The following is an 18,155-nucleotide window of genomic DNA, read 5'->3' on the forward strand; positions in this document are numbered from 1 at the left end:
CCCTGCAATTACGTAAAAATAGCAGGAACATGGGAGGAGAGGTGATGCGATTGATCGGCATCCTGAATTATTCATCTGATTTCAGTTGTTGTTGACTTCACGTCAGACATTTCCCTATGTGCAGATCATAAATCAGGACCGATCCTTTTGCCACAGGCACTCAGAGAACCAATCTGATGCTTTTTGTATCCATTTATGCATAGAGCCCTAGGATTCCCGGTATCCCTTGACTATGCATCACATGCTGAACGGTGGGGCTCAAAAGAGTCTCCCTGAGGCTATACTCTCTTCTGAGAAGGGCTGTAGGAAATGAGTTGACCACACACAAAGGCTATGCTTATGTTCCATGGTTACAATACCATTGTATTCAGGGCAACCATGTTACACTGAGGTGGAAATAGCTCTAGTAAGGGTGGCTATTTTGAGTAGCTGCATACAGGTGACACTTGACCATTCACCTTTGTGTCAGTGAGCTCCATGTGGGTCAGAATGAACCCACTACCTTCTCCCAGATGGACCCTGTGAGATGAAGGTATATCATGATGAAATATTTCCCTCATTATTCACAGTGACCTAGGGCTCTTACAAAGCACCTTATGGAATCCCTTGTCACATCATATGGTACCATTTGCCTATTGCTACTGGCTTTCCATCATTTCTGAGAGTAGGAAATGATGTACCTCCCCTTCCTAATTTCTTTGGCTAATTTACTGAAACATAAATTAAAACAAATAGCCAACCAAACAAATGTGTTTACTTAATGCATGAAACTGTTCTCCCTGCTTGGCCACTGCTTTCTTGGACATTAGTATTATCTTGTGGGGTGTTCACACAAAGGTATCCATTACCCTTTAAACAAATGTATTTACAAGAGACCATGGACACATCATTCTATGTAGTCTTCCAAACCTTCCCTAGATTATTGATTTGGTTAAAAATACAATGTTATGAGCTGGAGAGATGGCTCAGTGATTAAGAGCACTGGCTATTCTTCCAGAGGACCCAGGTTCAATTCCTAGTCCAAATGAGCTCAAAACCATCTGTAATTCCAGTTCCAGGGGGATCTTAATCCCCCTTCTGGCTTCTGTGGGCACCAGGAACGCACAGAACACAGAGACATACATGCAGACAAATACCTATACACATTTAAAAAAGTAAAGTTTAAAAAAGCAATAAGCTCTACTATGTTAATTTAGGAAATTTTATTGCAGGCAGATACAACCATTTTCTACAGAGTTCTCCCATATAACCTCACACTGCTGTTCTTAACTTCAGGCACCTAAATTCATCTAAACTACAAAGATACTATTTTTTCATGACTTTAAAATCTCATAATTTATAGTAAAGTGGCCCAAATGGTCATTTTGGGGTTGAAGATGATGAGAGACTGATTTTTAAAAAATTATTTTCCATTTGGCCTTTAAACAGCTACATTGCAGAAAATCCCACCAAAGCACAGGCGACGGGTTCTCCATGGGGCAAAGATGGTGCCTTCCATTCTCTTTTCCCTCTATATACTCTTGACACCGCCAGCCCCACCCCACAGCCCATGTAAACTGGGGACAAAGTGCTTATAGATGGTAGGGAGGTATAGGAAGAAGGAGGAGGTGTGATCTTGGATGAAGGATTAATGAACCTTCTCTACCTCTTCTCCCTCTACAAGGAGTGTTGATGGATCCAATCCAGAGCATTACTTGCCAGTGGTCCCATCTGCTTGGATGGAGGTAATAAAGGCTCTGATGCTCAGAAGACCGTGTTCCATAGAGTGCCACATCCTCATGCAACAAGACTCTTTATTTCTGTGAGGAATTGAGAAGACACAGGACATGAGAATTTTGCTGTACGATATGGCAAACGCTCCTTTGCTCAGCCTGTCCCACCTCTCCAGGCAGCACGGGCTTCAGACATCGCCGGGGAGTCCTGCCAAGAGCTGAAAGGAGGCAGCTTTGCCTGACTGCCAATGCAAGGGACTTGGCGTGCTCAGGCATCTGTTGTGGTTGTGGATTAGGGTTGACTGATTCCTGCTGCAAATACTGTGAGTAAGTCTAACAATGACACTGCATGCCGTTGCCCTGGTCTCTCTGCTCCCTGGGTCATGTTTCCAGCCACAGATGATTAGCAATAAACACTGATCAGTAATCTGGTCAGAAAGACAATGCCAAAGCCAAGGTCTGCCAGCAGAGCACTAATGGGACATGGGGTTCTGATTTTAATTAGACTTGGACTTTTGTTTTGAAGTTGTGTCAGGGGGGCAGGGCAGGGGATTACAACTCAAGCAGCAACAGCGAGCCTGTCCTCTGGCAGGACAAGCATCATCAATCTTCCTCAATTTTCATAGTTATAAAACCTTGGAAACTATATGCCACATTATTCTCTTATGTATTTGATAGAGGCTGGATCTCCCAGAAGGCTCCATTCGTGGTCTTCCTCATTCTTGGTGGCTTTCTGTGCAGCTTTGTTGATTGGAGAACATACAACATGGACAGGCTAAAAATACACGTGCATTTCATGGAGAGCTCTCCCAGACACACCCCCATCTGCTCCCAATGTTCCTGGAGAGGTGCTGTTATTTTAGATTCGTATAGCTCTACAAAGTTTATGTAGGGCCCATCTAAATGGCATCTTATGAGAGGACCAGGGTGATGAGAAGGTTGTAGTTATTCCAATTTTTAATATATATATTTTTCATTAATTGTTGATATATATCATATATGTGCATACATATACAGTATATATCATAACACACACACACACACACACACACACACACACATATATATATATATATATATATATATATATATATATATGTATGTATATATATTCCTAATATGCAGATTTAACCTGCTCAGTCTGTATAGATAGACTGTATGTATATGACTTCAGGGCTGACCATAACCAGTCTGTGGCTCTTACCTAAGGAAGATTAGTCCTCTCACTATTCCTTAGCTGCCTATGTTCTCTACCTCTGGTTAGAGCCCCTTGAGATATTTTTCTTTCCTCCATATTAGCATGCCCTTTGGTGTCTTCCTTGTTTAGGCCTTGTTTAAGCAGCCATGTTGTTGAGGCATCATGGGATTTTAATCTTGGAAATGTCAGGGTGACTATTTGACTTTTAATCCTCTAGTATGACTGTTAATTTTATTTACTTTATTAGATCTTAATCTTTATCCATGAACTTCAGAATATATGAACTTAATCCATATTTTGAACATATTTTAATGAGATATGTGGTGAACTATAGAACACCAATTTTTACAGGTTTTTTTTTTCTTACAGGACAGTTATCACCACCATTATCATTATCGTCCCATCACCATCATCATCACCACCACCACCATCATCATCTCATCATCATCTTCTCATCATCACCATCACCACCACCAGCATCATTATCTCCATCACCACCACCATCATCATCATCATCATCATCATCATCACCATCATCACCATCATTACTATCATCTTTAAGCTCTTACTGTTTACTTATTTAGTCTAGGCATTGGGCTAAATAATTTATACATGTCATTTAATCCCCAGAAACACTTGTGAGGGAGGCAGAACTGTGGCTGATTTTTTTTTTTTTCACTTAACATGAATCCAAGGCTCATTGGTTTCCTTCTTTTTTGGTGGCTGAGCAATATCTCATCAAAGTGATATACCATACTTCAACGCTTTCCACATTTTTGGAAAGTATGTTTTTCTTGGTTCTACTTTATAAGAATCTCTGTGACTAGAAGCATGTCTTCCAGCTATGATGCAAATTAGGGGAAACTGAATTCATATTAATACACTTAGCACATATTTGGATCTCCCCAATTATTTTGCTTGAATATCTTTCCCAAAGAAGTTATTTTTCTTTAGTGATTGTGCCATTTGTAGCCAGAACTCTGAGAAAGATCCCTTGGCTTAGAGCTAAAATCCTTTCTGCTAAGAAAAATAAGAGATCTTGGTCTCAAGTTCTTCTGAAAAATCACATGTGTAAGTGATCATCTTTCATCAGAAATTTTACAAAGGTTGTGAGGATGATCACAAGTCCTTCAGCCCTTGGGTGTTGTGGTGTAGTATGCACTGACTTAGATGCCTACCCTTGTGTAAGCCAAAGCTTAACTTCAATCTGCTTCTATCAACCTTCATCCTACTGTTTAATTTGATCTTTTTATTTTTAAGTGTGTGTGTGTGTGTGTGTGTGTGTGTGTGTGTTTGTGTGTGTGTGTGTACAGCCACCCAGAGAGACCAGGGATGTAGGAGCCTCCGTAAGCTACCTGATAAGGATTCTGAGAATAAAACTCAGTATGCACAGAACCATTGCCCCAGCCCCATTTCTACCATGCTTTTGAGGTAGTGTCTCTCACTGAGCCTGGAGTTCACTAATTCAGTTAGACTACCTAGCCAGTGCACCCTAAGACTTGTCTGTCTCTCATCCCCTAACACTAGGGTAGCAAGTGGTTGTTGGGGATTGTAATGGATAGCTTTGTGTCAACTTGACACAGCTGGAGTTATCACAGAGAAAGGAGCTTCAGTTGAGGAAGTGCCTCCATGAGATCCAGTTGTAAGGCATTTTCTCAATTAGTGATCAAGGGGGGAGGGCCCCTTGTGGGTGGTGCCATCTCTGGGCTGGTAGTCTTGGGTTCTATAAGAGAGCAGGCTGAGCAAGCCAGTAAAGAACATCCCTCCATGGCCTCTGCATCAGCTCCTGCTTTCTGACCTGCTTGAATTCCAGTCCTGCATCCTTTGGTGATCAACAGCAGTATGGAAATGTAAGCCGAATAAACCCTTTCCTCCCCAACTTGCTTCTTGGTCATGATGTTTGTGCAGGAATAGAAACCCTAACTAAGACAGGGATCTACAGTGTTCAAATTCTTATGCGTGTAGGGCAAGCTCTTTGCCCACTGAGCCATCTCCCTAGCCCTGTGGTCTATATTCTCGTAAGTGTTTGCATGATAGATGGCTTGGAACTTTCTGCCCCTTGCCACACCCACGCTGAACTCCAGATCTCCTTACCCATCATACTGTAAACGAATTCTAACGCTCTTCTGAATCGCCCCTCAGAGCACGTGTGCAGCATAGCACGAGTGATTTCCAGATGAGGAGCTAGCTGTGAGAGTTCAAGTTCTTGTGTAGCAAACAAAACAACACACACAAAAGAACACAGGCCAGTCACCACAGCAGTGAAAACAACCCAAAGCTTTAATAACTTTCAGAAGACATCAGAAGAAAACCAACTCTTGGGTCTGCAAACTATCTTCATCTGCTGATGACCGCAACCTCCCCAAACCTCTTGGCCATCATCAACTCCGAGCTAAGTTCTTTTTCTGGACTTGCTTATGGGGCAAAGATGGATATCACCCTGTAGGTCCTCCCATTCTTTTTCCTTCCTCTTCTATATGGATTGAATTGAGTTTTTCTTTAAGTCAAACTTGTTTTCCAATGTTTTATAACTTCTATTTGTTTTCCCCACATGGTGACACACCACAGATGCCCCTGCTGGAATATGTGGAGTTTTCTAAACAGCAGGGTGGAAAAGCTTGAGGACATAAAAAGAATTCTCTCCCATGAATGAGGAATAAGGAAGGTTGTGAGCACATACTATCTTGTTCCTGCCAGACTCTATTGAGATGTCAGATGGGGGTTTAAATACAAGAAAGCATGCCAATTTTCTCCAGGTCCCTGAAGTCACATGTTTCTCAAAGTATTCAGACAGACCATTGTGTCTAGAACTTCTCCTGATCTGTCAAGGACTTTTTCTTTCCCATGCTTCATATCCTTACAAGAATACTTTCTCTTTAACTTGTTTCTACCTTAAGCTCATGTACAAAACCTTTCCCATTAGGATAGAGATTATACTACATGGTGGAAGGTCCTAAATCTGGAGAGGTATACCCCTAAGAGAAATATAAGGAAAGAACCACTAAGCACGGATATTAAAGAAAACGATAAATCTCTGGCAGGTATGTCACAGAAGCATCTAAATACAGCCTGCAAAACATACCTCATCTGGCAAGAAGTAACTACATTAGGGAACTAGAGAGATGGTTCAGCCTATTAAGAACACTTTCTTCTCTTCTAGAGGACACAATTTCATTTACCAGAGCCTGTATCAGACAGCTCAAAACTGCATTTAGCTGTAGCTCCGGAGTGTACTATCTCTTATGGCATCAACAGGCACCACCACCACATATACACACTTACAAAGATGCACATTCACACACACACGCACACACACAGACATATACAAATATGAGTAAATTTAATTTTTAAAACCCACAATTTGCTGACCTAAAGCTTTCTGGATTCTCAATGTACTTCCAGTTCCTTCTAGAGTTTTGGTCATGTTGGAACACATTTAGCATGTAATTCTAATTCAAATTTTGATAGTCAAATATTAGCATGTAAATATGCAAGCCTTTAATAAAGCATGCTAGATCCAAGCAAAATTATGTTCACTTTTGATTAATAAGTACATTGGTTATTTTGAAGGAAATCATGAGTTGGAAATATCAAATGACTGCTTGAAATCAGGGCTACGCAGACCCTTATTATAAGTCACTCATGGGAAGGTATGCTTGAGTATACCCAATGGTCACTGAGGCCTTGTGGTGAGGGTGGACTGCAAAAGAAAAGATTCGAGGAGCAAAAGAGAGATTCAAAAAGCATGTTAAACAACAAGTATGCCTTTCCTTAAATTTTCTTTTATTTATCATCATCGTTACTGTTGTATGTGTGAGCATGTGTGTGGGAACAGTGCACACGCCCAGGCTCACGTGTGGACTCAGAGGAGAGCTTTGTGGAGCTGTTTTTTCTCTTTGTACCATGTGTGATCTGGGAATCAAGCTGACGTCATCAGGTTTGTCGGGCACGTGACTGTGACTTTACTTTCCAAACTATATCTTATTAGCCTTCAAGAACACTTTTGAAAAATTCCCACATACTTGCATTTTATCTCATTAATCTTAGTAATACTTGGTAAGTAAGTCACTAGGTTTTTGGGTTTTTTTTTTACATGATTAAATCATCTATTATGAAATTTAGCACTTCAGCTAACTTCCCTGTGATTTTTTTTCCACCTGTAAAATGGATATTGTAACATCACCTACTTCAAAGATTCTTGTTCAGCGTTAATGACTCAACTCATGGTTATCTCTGAGGACAGCAATCAGGGTACAGTGAGTCTTCAGTTATCAAACACCAGGCTGTATGTGGGAAAGAAACAGACATGGGGAAAAAGAAAATAGAGAAATGTGAATCACACACAACCACACACACACACACAAGCACACATACACACACAAACACACAGAGAGAGAGGCAGAGACACAGAGAGAGACAGAGAGACAGAGAGACAGAGAGAGAGACAGAGAGAGAGAGAGACAGAGACAGAGACAGAGACAGAGACAGAGACGGAGAGAGACAGAGGGGGACACAGAGAATATAAATTCCGGAAAGTCATATCAGTGCATGATGGGAAATGAGACTTAATGGGTAACACAAAGACCACATGCAAAGGACTTAAGAGATTGGGTGGAGCAATGTGAAGGTAAATGAATAATTTTAAGAACTCTTAGATTATCAGATTAGAATGGGGTTACAGGACTTTGTGTAAGAGAGGTACCAATGTCTTTTAGACAAAGACTACCGGGAACATAATCGCTGTTGAACCAAGTGGATTTCATATGGCGGCAGATACAGATGAGCACACTGGGAAGACAAGAGGGGAGCTTAATATTAAGAGGGTATGAGAAAGATCTTGTTCAGTGCTTTCAGAACGTGGGCACTATTCTGTAACTAACTACTATAATAAGTGTTACCCAGAGAAGACTTGAAGGTAAACCTGTAAATGAAGAAGCAGTTATCCCTCATACCAGCCTTAGAATGGTGTGTTTAGCACTCCTGGAGTTTGTCGGATAATCTGTTTTTAGGTTTATATAACTCTTTAGAGATGACTTTGCTTTGACTGCACTTCATCATGGTCACAGAGTGGACTTCTGTGATAATGTTAGGTGAGACTGTCTCACAGGAAGACACCATCGTTTAACTCTGCATTCCAGACCAGCTGTTAACAGGCCCCTGTAAGTGCGTCAGGCTTTTGTCTCTCTTAGTTTAGCAGGGTAACTTGTGGGTTCGTGCTTGAATTTGGCATGCCTTTCACAGACTTTCATGGGACATAGGCCGCCAGGGGTGGGCATTGAAGGATATCCCATCTCCTGTTCTAATACATCTCTGCTTCTGATCTGCCAGGATGTCAGAAACTGCCACCTCAAGCTCCTCCCTCTGTGAATGAGCATCTCTGTCATTTTCCAACCCAAATGAGCTATAGCCACTAGAACTAGGAGGCAAAATAACCCTTCCCCTTAAGTTGCTTTTCTTGAGCCTGTTTTAACAGCAATAAGAGAATCACTTTGCCAGATATTCCAGTTTATAAACTTGAGGGCCAATGATGTCCAAAGCACACAAAGCACTCAGATAGATTCTTAAATGTCTCTCATGAAAATGAGAGCTTTTATACAATTCCAAATAAACAGATTTTAAAACAGTTATATGAATCAAACATTTATGGATAATAAATCATGAAGCCATTTATTATTTATTTATTTATTTATTTATTTTTACTTTACATCCTGATCACATTCCCTCTCCCTTCTCTCATCCCAGACCCATTATTGCAAATCTCTCCTCTCATAGCCCCTCCCCTTCTCTAAGGGGTACCACTTCACCCTGGGGCATCTAGGCCCAACAGGAATAGGCACATCCTCTTCCACCGAGGCCCTACCAGGCAGTCCAGGTCTGGGGAAGGGAACCCAGCGTCAGAGAACAGAGATGGAGACAGCCTCAGCTCCACTTTTTAGGGGACTCACATGAAGACCAAGGTGCACATTTGCTACAAGGGTGTAGGGGGCCTAGGTCCAGCTTCTGTATGTTCCCTGATTGGTGGCTCAGGCTCTCTGAGCCCTCATGGTCCCAACTTAGTTGACTATGCATCTCCTGATGGTGTCTTTGACCCCTTCAACTTGCTCACTTCTATCCCCAAGTCTTCCAGAAGACTTCCTGGGCTCTGCCTGATGTTTGGCTCTGGGTCTCTACATCTGCCTCCATCTGCAGCTGGATGGAGCCTCTCAGGAGCCAGTCATGCTAGGTTCCTGTCTTCAAACATAGCAGTTATCATTAATAGTGTCCGGGGATTCACTCTCACGTGGGGTGGGCCTCGAGTCGGGGCAGTCATTGGTTGGCTGTTCCCTCAGTCTCTGCTCCATCTTCATCCTTGCACATCTTGTAGGCAGGACAAATTTTGGGTTGAAGGTTTTGTGGGTGGATTGATTTCCCACTCTCTCAGGCAGGATTGAAGTCCTGCCTGGCTATAGGGGATGGCCACCTCAATTTCTATGCACCCCCTCTGGTAGGAATCTGAGATAGAGTCACCCCCATAAACTCCCCATATCCTTTCCTGTGCCAGGGCTCCAGCTAGTCTCCAGAGATGCCCCCAGATGATTTCCATTCTCACTCCTGGCCCTCTCCAGATTCCCTTCTCCCCACACCTGCGCCCTCCCTTGGGACCCCCTTATTACCCGGTTTCTTTGGGTCTGTAGATTGTAGCATGATTGATTGCTCTGCACTTCATGGCTAATGTCCACTTATAATTGAGGACATACCATATGTGTCTTTCTGGCTCTGTATTACCTCACCCAGAATGATATTCTCAAGTGCCATTCATTTGCCTAGAGAATTCATGATGTCTTTGCTTTTAACAGATGAATAGCATTCCATTGTGAAGATGTACCACATTTTTTTCTTTATGCATTCTTCAGTTGAGGTACATCTAGGTTGTTTCCAGTTTCTAGCTATTATGAATAAAGTTGCTGTGAACATAGTTGAACAAGTGTCCTTGTGGTATAGTGGGGCATCTTTTGGGTATATACCCAGGAGTGGTATATTTTGGTCTTTGTTTGTTTGTTTGTTTGTTTGTTTTTGTTTTGAGACAGTTTCTCTGTATAGCCCTGGCTGTCCTGGAACTCACTTTGTAGACCAGGCTGGCCTTGAACTCAGAAATCTGCCTGCTTCTGCCTTCTGAGTGCTGGGATTAAAGGCGTGTGCCACCATGCCTGGCTATAGCTGGGTCTTAAAGTAGAACTATACCCAGTTTTCTGAGAATCCACCAAATTGAAAAGTGATTGTACGAATGTGCACTTCCACCAGCAATGGAGGAGTGTCCCCTTTGCTCAACATTCTCGCCAGCATGAGCTTTCATTTGAGTGTTTGATTTTAGCCATTCTGAGAGGTGTAGGATGGAATCTCAGGCTCATTTTGATTTGCATTTCCCTAGTGACTAAGGACGTTGAACGTTTCTTTAAGTCTTCTTCGCTATTGGAGATTCCTTCCTTGAACATTCTTTTTAGATCTGTACCCCAGTTTTAATGGGCTATTTGGATTATTGCTGTCTAATTTCTTCAGTATTTAATAAATTTTGGATATTAGCCCTCTGACAGATGTGGGGTTGATGAAGACCCTTTCCCAATCTGTCGGCTGCCATTTTGTCCTGCTCATGGTGTCCTTTGCCTTACAGAAGCTTTTCAATCTCATGAGGTCCCATTTATCAATTGTTGATCTTAGAGCTCGAGCCATTGCTGCTCTTCAGAAAGTTGTCTCCTGTACCAATTATTTCAAGGCTGTTCCCCGCATTCTCTTCTATTAGATTTAGTATGTCCAGTTTTATGTTGAAGACTTTGATCCACTTGGATGAGTACATAGTTTGGCTAAGGATTTGTCTCTCTTGCTGATTCTCTCAAAGAGTCAGCTCTTGGTTTCAGTAATTCTTTGTATTGTTTTCTTTGTTTCTAACTGATTGATTTGAGCCCTGATTTTGATTGCTTCCTCCGACTTATTTCTCTTGGGTGTGTTGGTTGCTGCTGCTGCTCCTCCTCCTCCTCCTCCTCCTCCTCCTCTTCCTCCCCATCCTCCTCCTTCTCGTCCTCCTCTTCTTCCTCTTCTTTTCTAGTGCTTTCAGATATACTTTCAACTTGCTAGTACGAGAGCTCTCTAATTTCTTTATGGAGGCACTTAGTTCTATGAACTTTCCTATTAGCATGGCTTTCATTGTGTCTGATAGGTTTGTGTAGGTTGCACCTTTATTTTCATTGAATTCTATAAAGCCTTTAATTTCTTTATTTCTTCCCTGACCCCAGAGACCATGGAATAACTATTGTTCAGTTTCTATGAGTTTGCAGGCTTTCTGGTATTTCTGTTTCGTTGAAGTCCAGCTTTAATCCATGGCATGCTAAGATACAAGGTGTTATTTCAGTTTTCTTGTACCTGTTGAGGCTTGCTTTGTGACTGAGTATATGGTAAAATTTGAAGAAGGTTCAGTGAGGTGCTGAAAAGAAGGTATATACTTTTGTATTTGACTAAAATGTTCTATAGAAATCTGTTAGGTCCATTTGATTCATAGTGTCTATTAGTTTCATTATTTCTATGTTTAGTTTTTGTCTGGATGACCTGTTGATTGGTGAGAGTAGGGCATTGAGTCTCCCACTATTAATGCGTGGAGTTCAATATGCAATTGAAACTTTATTTTTTTATTTTTTATTTTTATTTTTTTTACAAATGTGGGTGCCCTTGTGTTTTGGGCACAGATGTTTAGAACTGAGATTTCAACTAAGTAGATTTTTCCTTTGATGAGTACAAAGTGTCTTTCCCTGTCCCTTTTGATTAATTTTGGTTGAAAGTCTATTTTGTTAGATATTAGATTGGGTACTCCAGCTTGTTTCTTGGGACCATTTGCTTGGAAAACTTTTTTCCAGTTCTTTACTCTGAATGTCTATCTTTATTGCCGAGGTATGTTTATTGTATGCAGCAGAATAATGGATCCTGTTTTCACATCTATTCTATGGGCCTATGTCTTTTTATTGGGAAATCTGAGTCTACTGATGTTGAGAGATATTAATAACAAGTAATTGTTAATTCCTGTTACTTTGATGTTGGTGGGTTTAGGTGTGTGTGTGTGTGTGTGTGTGTGTGTGTGTGTGTGTGTGTTTCTCTTGTTTTGTTTTGCTGGTATGGAATTACTTGTTTTTTGTTTTTGTTGTTGTTGTTTGTTTGATTTTTGTTTTTTGATGTAGTTATCCTTCTAGTATTATCTGTAGGTCTGGATTTGTGGATAGATATTGTTTAAATTTGGTTTTAGCTTGAATTACCTTGTTTTCTCCATCTATTGTGACTGAGAGTTTTGCTGGGTATAGTAGTATAGGTTGACATCTTTGGTTTTAGAGGCTGCAAAATATCCATTCAGGCTCTTTCATCTTTTAGAGTCTCTGTTGAGAAGTGGGATGTAATTCTGATAGATCTGCCTTTGTATGTTACCTGGCCTTGTTTCTTTGCAGCTTTTCATATTCGTTGTTATGTCCATTTTGTGTTTTGATTATTATGTGATGGGAGGATTTTCTTTTTTGGTCTAGTCTAATTGGTGTTCTGCATGTTTATAGGCATCTCCTTCTTTAGGTTGAGAAAGTTTTCTTCTATGATTTTGTTGAAGATATTTTCTGGTCCTTGGAGCTGGAGCTCTTCATCTTCTTCTATTATTCTTAGGTTAGGCCTTTTCATGGTATCCCAGATTTCCTGGATTTTTTGTGTCATGAAATATTTAGATTTAACATTTTCTTTGACTGAAGTATCAATTTCTTCTATCCTATCTTCTATGCCTTAGATTCTCCCTTCCATCTCCTGTATTCTGTTGGTGATGCTTCCATCTGCTGTTCCTGTACTCGTGTATTTTCCTGTATTTCTCTAAGGAATTTACTTTTCCTCTTTAAAGACCTCTATCATCTATATAAGATTGGATTTAAGGTCATTTCTTGCACTTTGATTGTGTTAGGATATAGGGCATGCTATAGTAGGATAGATATGTCCTAAATTTGTAATATTGCCCTGGCTTTTATTGATTGTGTACTTACACAATCTAGTCATCTAGATTGTACTTATACAATCTAGCCTCTAGTCATCTGGTTGTCCCTGGATGTTCTTGTCGTAGCAGGTATTGGCAGGGGGCCTTACCTGGATGATCCTGGTGTGCCAGGTCTTTGGTGAGTAGACTTGGGCTGGACAATGGAATTCGGGGGGGGGTTTACAAGTCTCCCAGCAGTTGGGTAAGATACTGACTGTGCATGGGGAAATGGGTGCAGGGAGGAAATCTAACCTGTATGCTACCAGAAGGTGAGCAGTGATATGGCCAGACAAGAGAGGTCCAGGGAGACTGCAGATTGCTTAGGGCAACTGCCTCTGCCCTAGATGGCTTGGCAGGCAGGGGGGAAATTGAGGAAATTTATTTGAAAATACAAATTAGGAAGCTTATATATAATTTTATCATTGTTAAAGACAAAAGCAAGTATTCATACTGTTGAGATGGATATGCTGATGTATTTTTACATAAAAATTAAACTTTACTGAATATTTAATACTACAGGATATAGAGTATCTTCACCACTTTTTAGATTGGTCAATGTTTTGATTATATACTCATCAAGGCTAAGAATACCTTTTTGCATAAATACATAATACAAAATGACAGAAGTAGGCTTAGGAATGTTTAAGAAATTGTTGGGAATTTAGTCCTGATTACAAGCCAAAATGCATTAAACAATTTGTGATGAAACTCAAGTCTGGTACTCAAAGAGCAATTTTAAAATTTCTTTTAGATTTTTTTCCTTTTATTTTATATGTATGAGTGCTTCATTTGTATATTCATATATGTACCCCATGCATGACTGCTTTCGCCCACCCCAAAGCTAAGAATGGGAATGGGTTTAGCTGGAACTGGAGTTATGGATGGTTGTAAGTCACTGTGTGGGCACTAGAAACTGAACCTATTCTTCTACAAGAGCAACAAATGTTCTTAACCTCTGAACCAAAACTCTGGTCCTACAAATAACAATTAAAAAATCAAATACCCTCACACAATAAAAATCAAAGATGTCCTGATTTGATATTTGTGCACTGAAGAATGGCACCTGGAAAGTATTTTAAAAGTCTTTTTTTTTTAAATTGGATATCAGCTTTATAGATGAGCAAAAACTTTGCAGTAGAAGTAGTTCCCATCGGCTGGTAGCATGTAATCAGAGCTACGGTTTCAGGCAAGGTTGATTGGTGTGGCATAGCACAGGGCATGCACAGTGCAAAGGACACACGTCACATGTTTAGAATGAATGTTGCAGTGAGATTCCAGGATGCAACACAGCCAAGCATTTCCAGAAATACTTTGGATGCATTGTACATTTGATTGTGAATTGATTTTGGTAGTTGTGCAGTTCGAAACCTTTTACTATTGTCAACATTTTTCTGGAACCCCACATTCAGTTGTGAAAGTCATCATGACCTCAGTTTAAAAAGTTGTGGGTTAACCTTTGCAGCCGAGTTGGACACACTGCCCAAACATCATATCATGGAACCTGAAAACCACTGTGTAAACACGAACCATTACTATCCTTGTTTAATAATTGGAGACCAGGCTGAGGACAGATCTGTAAAGGAGTAGCTGTCAGTCAGAGCTAGCAAGGACAGCAGAGATCTAACTTTGGATCCATCTGAATGGCTTTCTCCAGGACACCATGTGCAATCCAGAAGTGAGAGTCCTACAGAGGAGAAAGCATAAGCCCTACATGTTGCTACAGTCACTTGGTGAGATTCTAAGAGACTGTATGAGTTTTATCTCTAGAGATCCTGATTTCAGAAATCTACCTGAGACTTTGAGCATCAGTTCATTTTCAACACCTCCAGGGTCTTTTAAATGTGCAACAGATTTGAACTTTAGCACAATAGAAGGAAGGATCTAAATTCTGTCTTGAGTTAATGATGGCAATGAATGCTTTGCTTACCTCTCTCATGCAGAGCTGAGGGGCAGAAATCATGCTGTTCTGCAAATTTAAGAAATTCATTCATAAGAAAAAATAAAAACCAAATCTACAAATGAACACTCTTTCTCCCAAGAAAGCCTGTTAGCAGTCCATGTCCCCAGACTCCCTGAGCATCACAGCAGCCAAGAATGGTTATGAGGGGGAACAAAGACTTTCTTAATTTTCCCGTTAAATGGGGAAACAAATGAGCCACTTCTAAGAGGCAGAGTTTCGCAAAGGGAACGAGGAAAGACCCATGTGTCTTTTTCCTCTTCTGTTTCAAAACAGAAGTATTAGGCAGTTTCTCTAATCTTTCCTCCCAACTAAGTAGACACAGAATGCACTTGGGGATGGGAATTTCATCCTTTAGTGCCTGAGGAGTGTAACAATTGTACCAGTCAGCTGGAGAAAGCAAGCATAATTATAACAGAGTAAAGTGAAGGTGGCAATGGCTTCATTAAAATGGTTCGTATCGCTCTCCCAAAATAGGCATTGCTCAACTTGAACAGTATGCATGTTGACAGCCCCCACAGAAGCACAACATGAAAGCTCACACAAGTTGCAAAACAATAAAAGGTATTAGGCATTAGCGAAGCTTGGAGTGTTGAACTAACCTGCAAATGGCAGGGGTGTCTCCCTCACTGGCCGTGGCAGGAAGTGAGTGTGGTACAGGGTGGGACTGTGATACAGGGGCCACACCTGGGGAACTGAAAATGACTACATCCCCATTCAATGGACCCTTCCCCCTCTTCAGAACAGCAAAAATATTTTTCAAGGAAATTGTCTGTTGGCCCTGGTCCTAGAAATGTGGCAAACTCTCTGGTGAGACACGCCAAACCCCGAGTAGACTGCTCAGTCACTTGGTGTGTCGGGTGTACTGTTGATGGTGAGGCATTTACAAGGGGTTGATGACTGACTTTTAAAATTTTAAATATATATGTGTAGTATTGTATGTATGGTTCTACATGCTAACATAGGATATCATATATCCCAGGCTGGCCTCAAGCTTTCTCTGCAGCAAGAATGTCCTCTAACTTCTGGCCCTCCAGCATCTACCTTTTGAGTGTTGAGTGTTGAGATTATAGGCATGTGCCAACATGTCTGGTTTATGCAGTTCCTGGGGAATCAAATCCGGGGCTCAGTGAATGTGAGATAAGCATGTCTTTTATCAACTGAGCTATATCCCCGGACCTAATTTTATATTTATTTAAATGTAATTCAGAAATATATATATATATATATATATATATATATATATATATATATATGTATATATATATGTATATATATACTCAATTACACAACTGATTAATACTGCTGCTAAAAACAAACGTAGACTAAATAAAGTTGGTAAATAAATACCCCAAAGTAACCACAAAACATGACATGAGAGGGAAAACAAGCAGCTGACTGAACAACTAGGGGCTTCAGGTCTCCGCTGTAGCTCTCACTGGGGAGGTGATTTGGCGCACTTGTCACCCACTCTGAGCTTCAGCTTCCTCATGTTGGAAGAAGGCGTCAATTAGGTTGACACTGGTCTCCATGATGTTACTCGGCAAACTTACTCTCCATTGCCTAAATATCTGATACCAAAATGGATGTCTCTAAAGGACTGAGAAGAAACAAAGTTAAAACACACTTAACACCAATCAGCTGGGTGGTTTGTGGTGACTTATCACTATGAACGCAGAATTAATAGTGTCTTGTTAGCGTGGAATGGCACAGGGAGCAGCATCCCCGCAACTCTCACATTCTCTCCATCTCTTCTTTATCACCGTGGGGTCTGTGGTCACAGAGAGACAGGTTATTCTCATGTAGATTATTCCCCCCAAATCACTACATTTTCAATTTGCCTTGTGTTTGAATCTCTGCTTATCATTCAGTAATAAAAACGTCATCGGGAACCAAAGTGACATTAGTAAGCCTCAGTTGTCCCAACTCTAAAATACAAATCGTCATACTTAACTCATGATATATTTACCTCTGTAAACTATGGACAGAGTCTGGTTACTTTGATTAATTGTGGAAGGGCCTCAGTTTGTTCTCTGAATGAATGAAAGAATATGGGGACATGATGAGCTACCTGGCACACAGTGCCCAATATGTAGAATGATGCCACTGTTGACAATTATCATGGATATCTGTATTGGTCATTGCTAACACATTGGCTTTTGGAGCAGAGAAAAGCATGTGTTCTAAGCTCAAGTCATTGCTTTGTCTAGAGTCACCATGCTTGGCTTAAAGATTTGACTCCTCAAAACAATGAGCTATTGGGTAGTTCTGAGAGGAGAGCACTAGAAAGAATGTGGGATGTGGAGCTACTGCAGTCCTAATGTGAGCTTGTGGTACATAATGTCCAGGTAGCACCAAGGAACAGACTTCTGTGCAAAGTGAGATAAACACCATCTTGGTCAGAACAACACATTTTGTATCAAGCAACAGGTAATATAGTTTCCACCTTGATCTGCTGATTAAGTAAGCCCTGTCCACAGCTTGTTTGTTTTGGTTCTGGTAACAAGGTGAACCACCTCAACTGCAAGAAAAAGTCATGATAGTTTCCACATTACCAAAACAACAAAACTTAATATCAAAGTCTGCAGATAGCCAGCATAGAGTTTCTGTTTTGCTTGAGGGGAAAACTGTTTCCATGAGAAGAGTAACCAATAGACTGGTAAAATGGCACATACAAAATTTCAGGATCATGCACAGAGAGGCTAGGAAATAATGCTACTACTACATTACAGCTTGTGATGGTCTAAAAGTGTTTTCTGTTTGGCACGTTGTTTGAAAACTTGTAAGGAAGAAGGGGGGGGGTCATATCACCAAGCCCACTGTGGAGGCTCAGGTTAACAGGAAGTGCTAATGCGGATGGTCGGTTGCTAATGTTCCTAACTTCCTGTGGACAGGCACAGGACTCACCGTTAGTCCTCTTAACTATATTCTTCATTTTCCGATGGGAAAACCAAGAATCTTCAAAATTACCAAAATTAAACAGCCTTTTTCTGAGTCCACAGAGCTAGGAAGTGGTGGATTAGAATCCGTCTAACACTTGCACTTTGCCCACTAGATTGTATACACTGTGGTCACTGTAATGAGACATGTTACAAATGTTTCAAGTCATTTCCACCTTAAAACATTCACCCGGGGAGTTGGGGATTTAGCTCAGTGGCAGAGCGCTTACCTAGCAAGCACAAGGCCCTGGGTTTGGTCCTCAGCTCTGGAAAGAAAAAATTCACCTGGACATAATTAGTAACAAGGGTCAAACTACACCAGGAAGGA

At 40.9% G+C, this 18,155-nt stretch overlaps 1 long non-coding RNA gene across 1 annotated transcript; it reads right to left on the bottom strand.

Moving 5' to 3' along the window:
* Nucleotides 1-1,182: 1,182 nt before the first annotated feature.
* Nucleotides 1,183-15,535, bottom strand: LOC110331094. Its single transcript, XR_002380993.1, has 3 exons — nucleotides 15,491-15,535; nucleotides 7,098-7,193; nucleotides 1,183-2,487 (listed from the first exon to the last, which is right to left on the bottom strand). It is a non-coding gene; the product is annotated as an uncharacterized LOC110331094 (long non-coding RNA).
* Between the last annotated feature and the right edge of the window lie 2,620 nt (nucleotides 15,536-18,155).

The sequence above is a fragment of the Mus pahari genome, chromosome 14 (genome assembly GCF_900095145.1).
Source record: "Mus pahari chromosome 14, PAHARI_EIJ_v1.1, whole genome shotgun sequence".
Classification (NCBI taxonomy): Eukaryota; Metazoa; Chordata; class Mammalia; order Rodentia; family Muridae; genus Mus; species Mus pahari.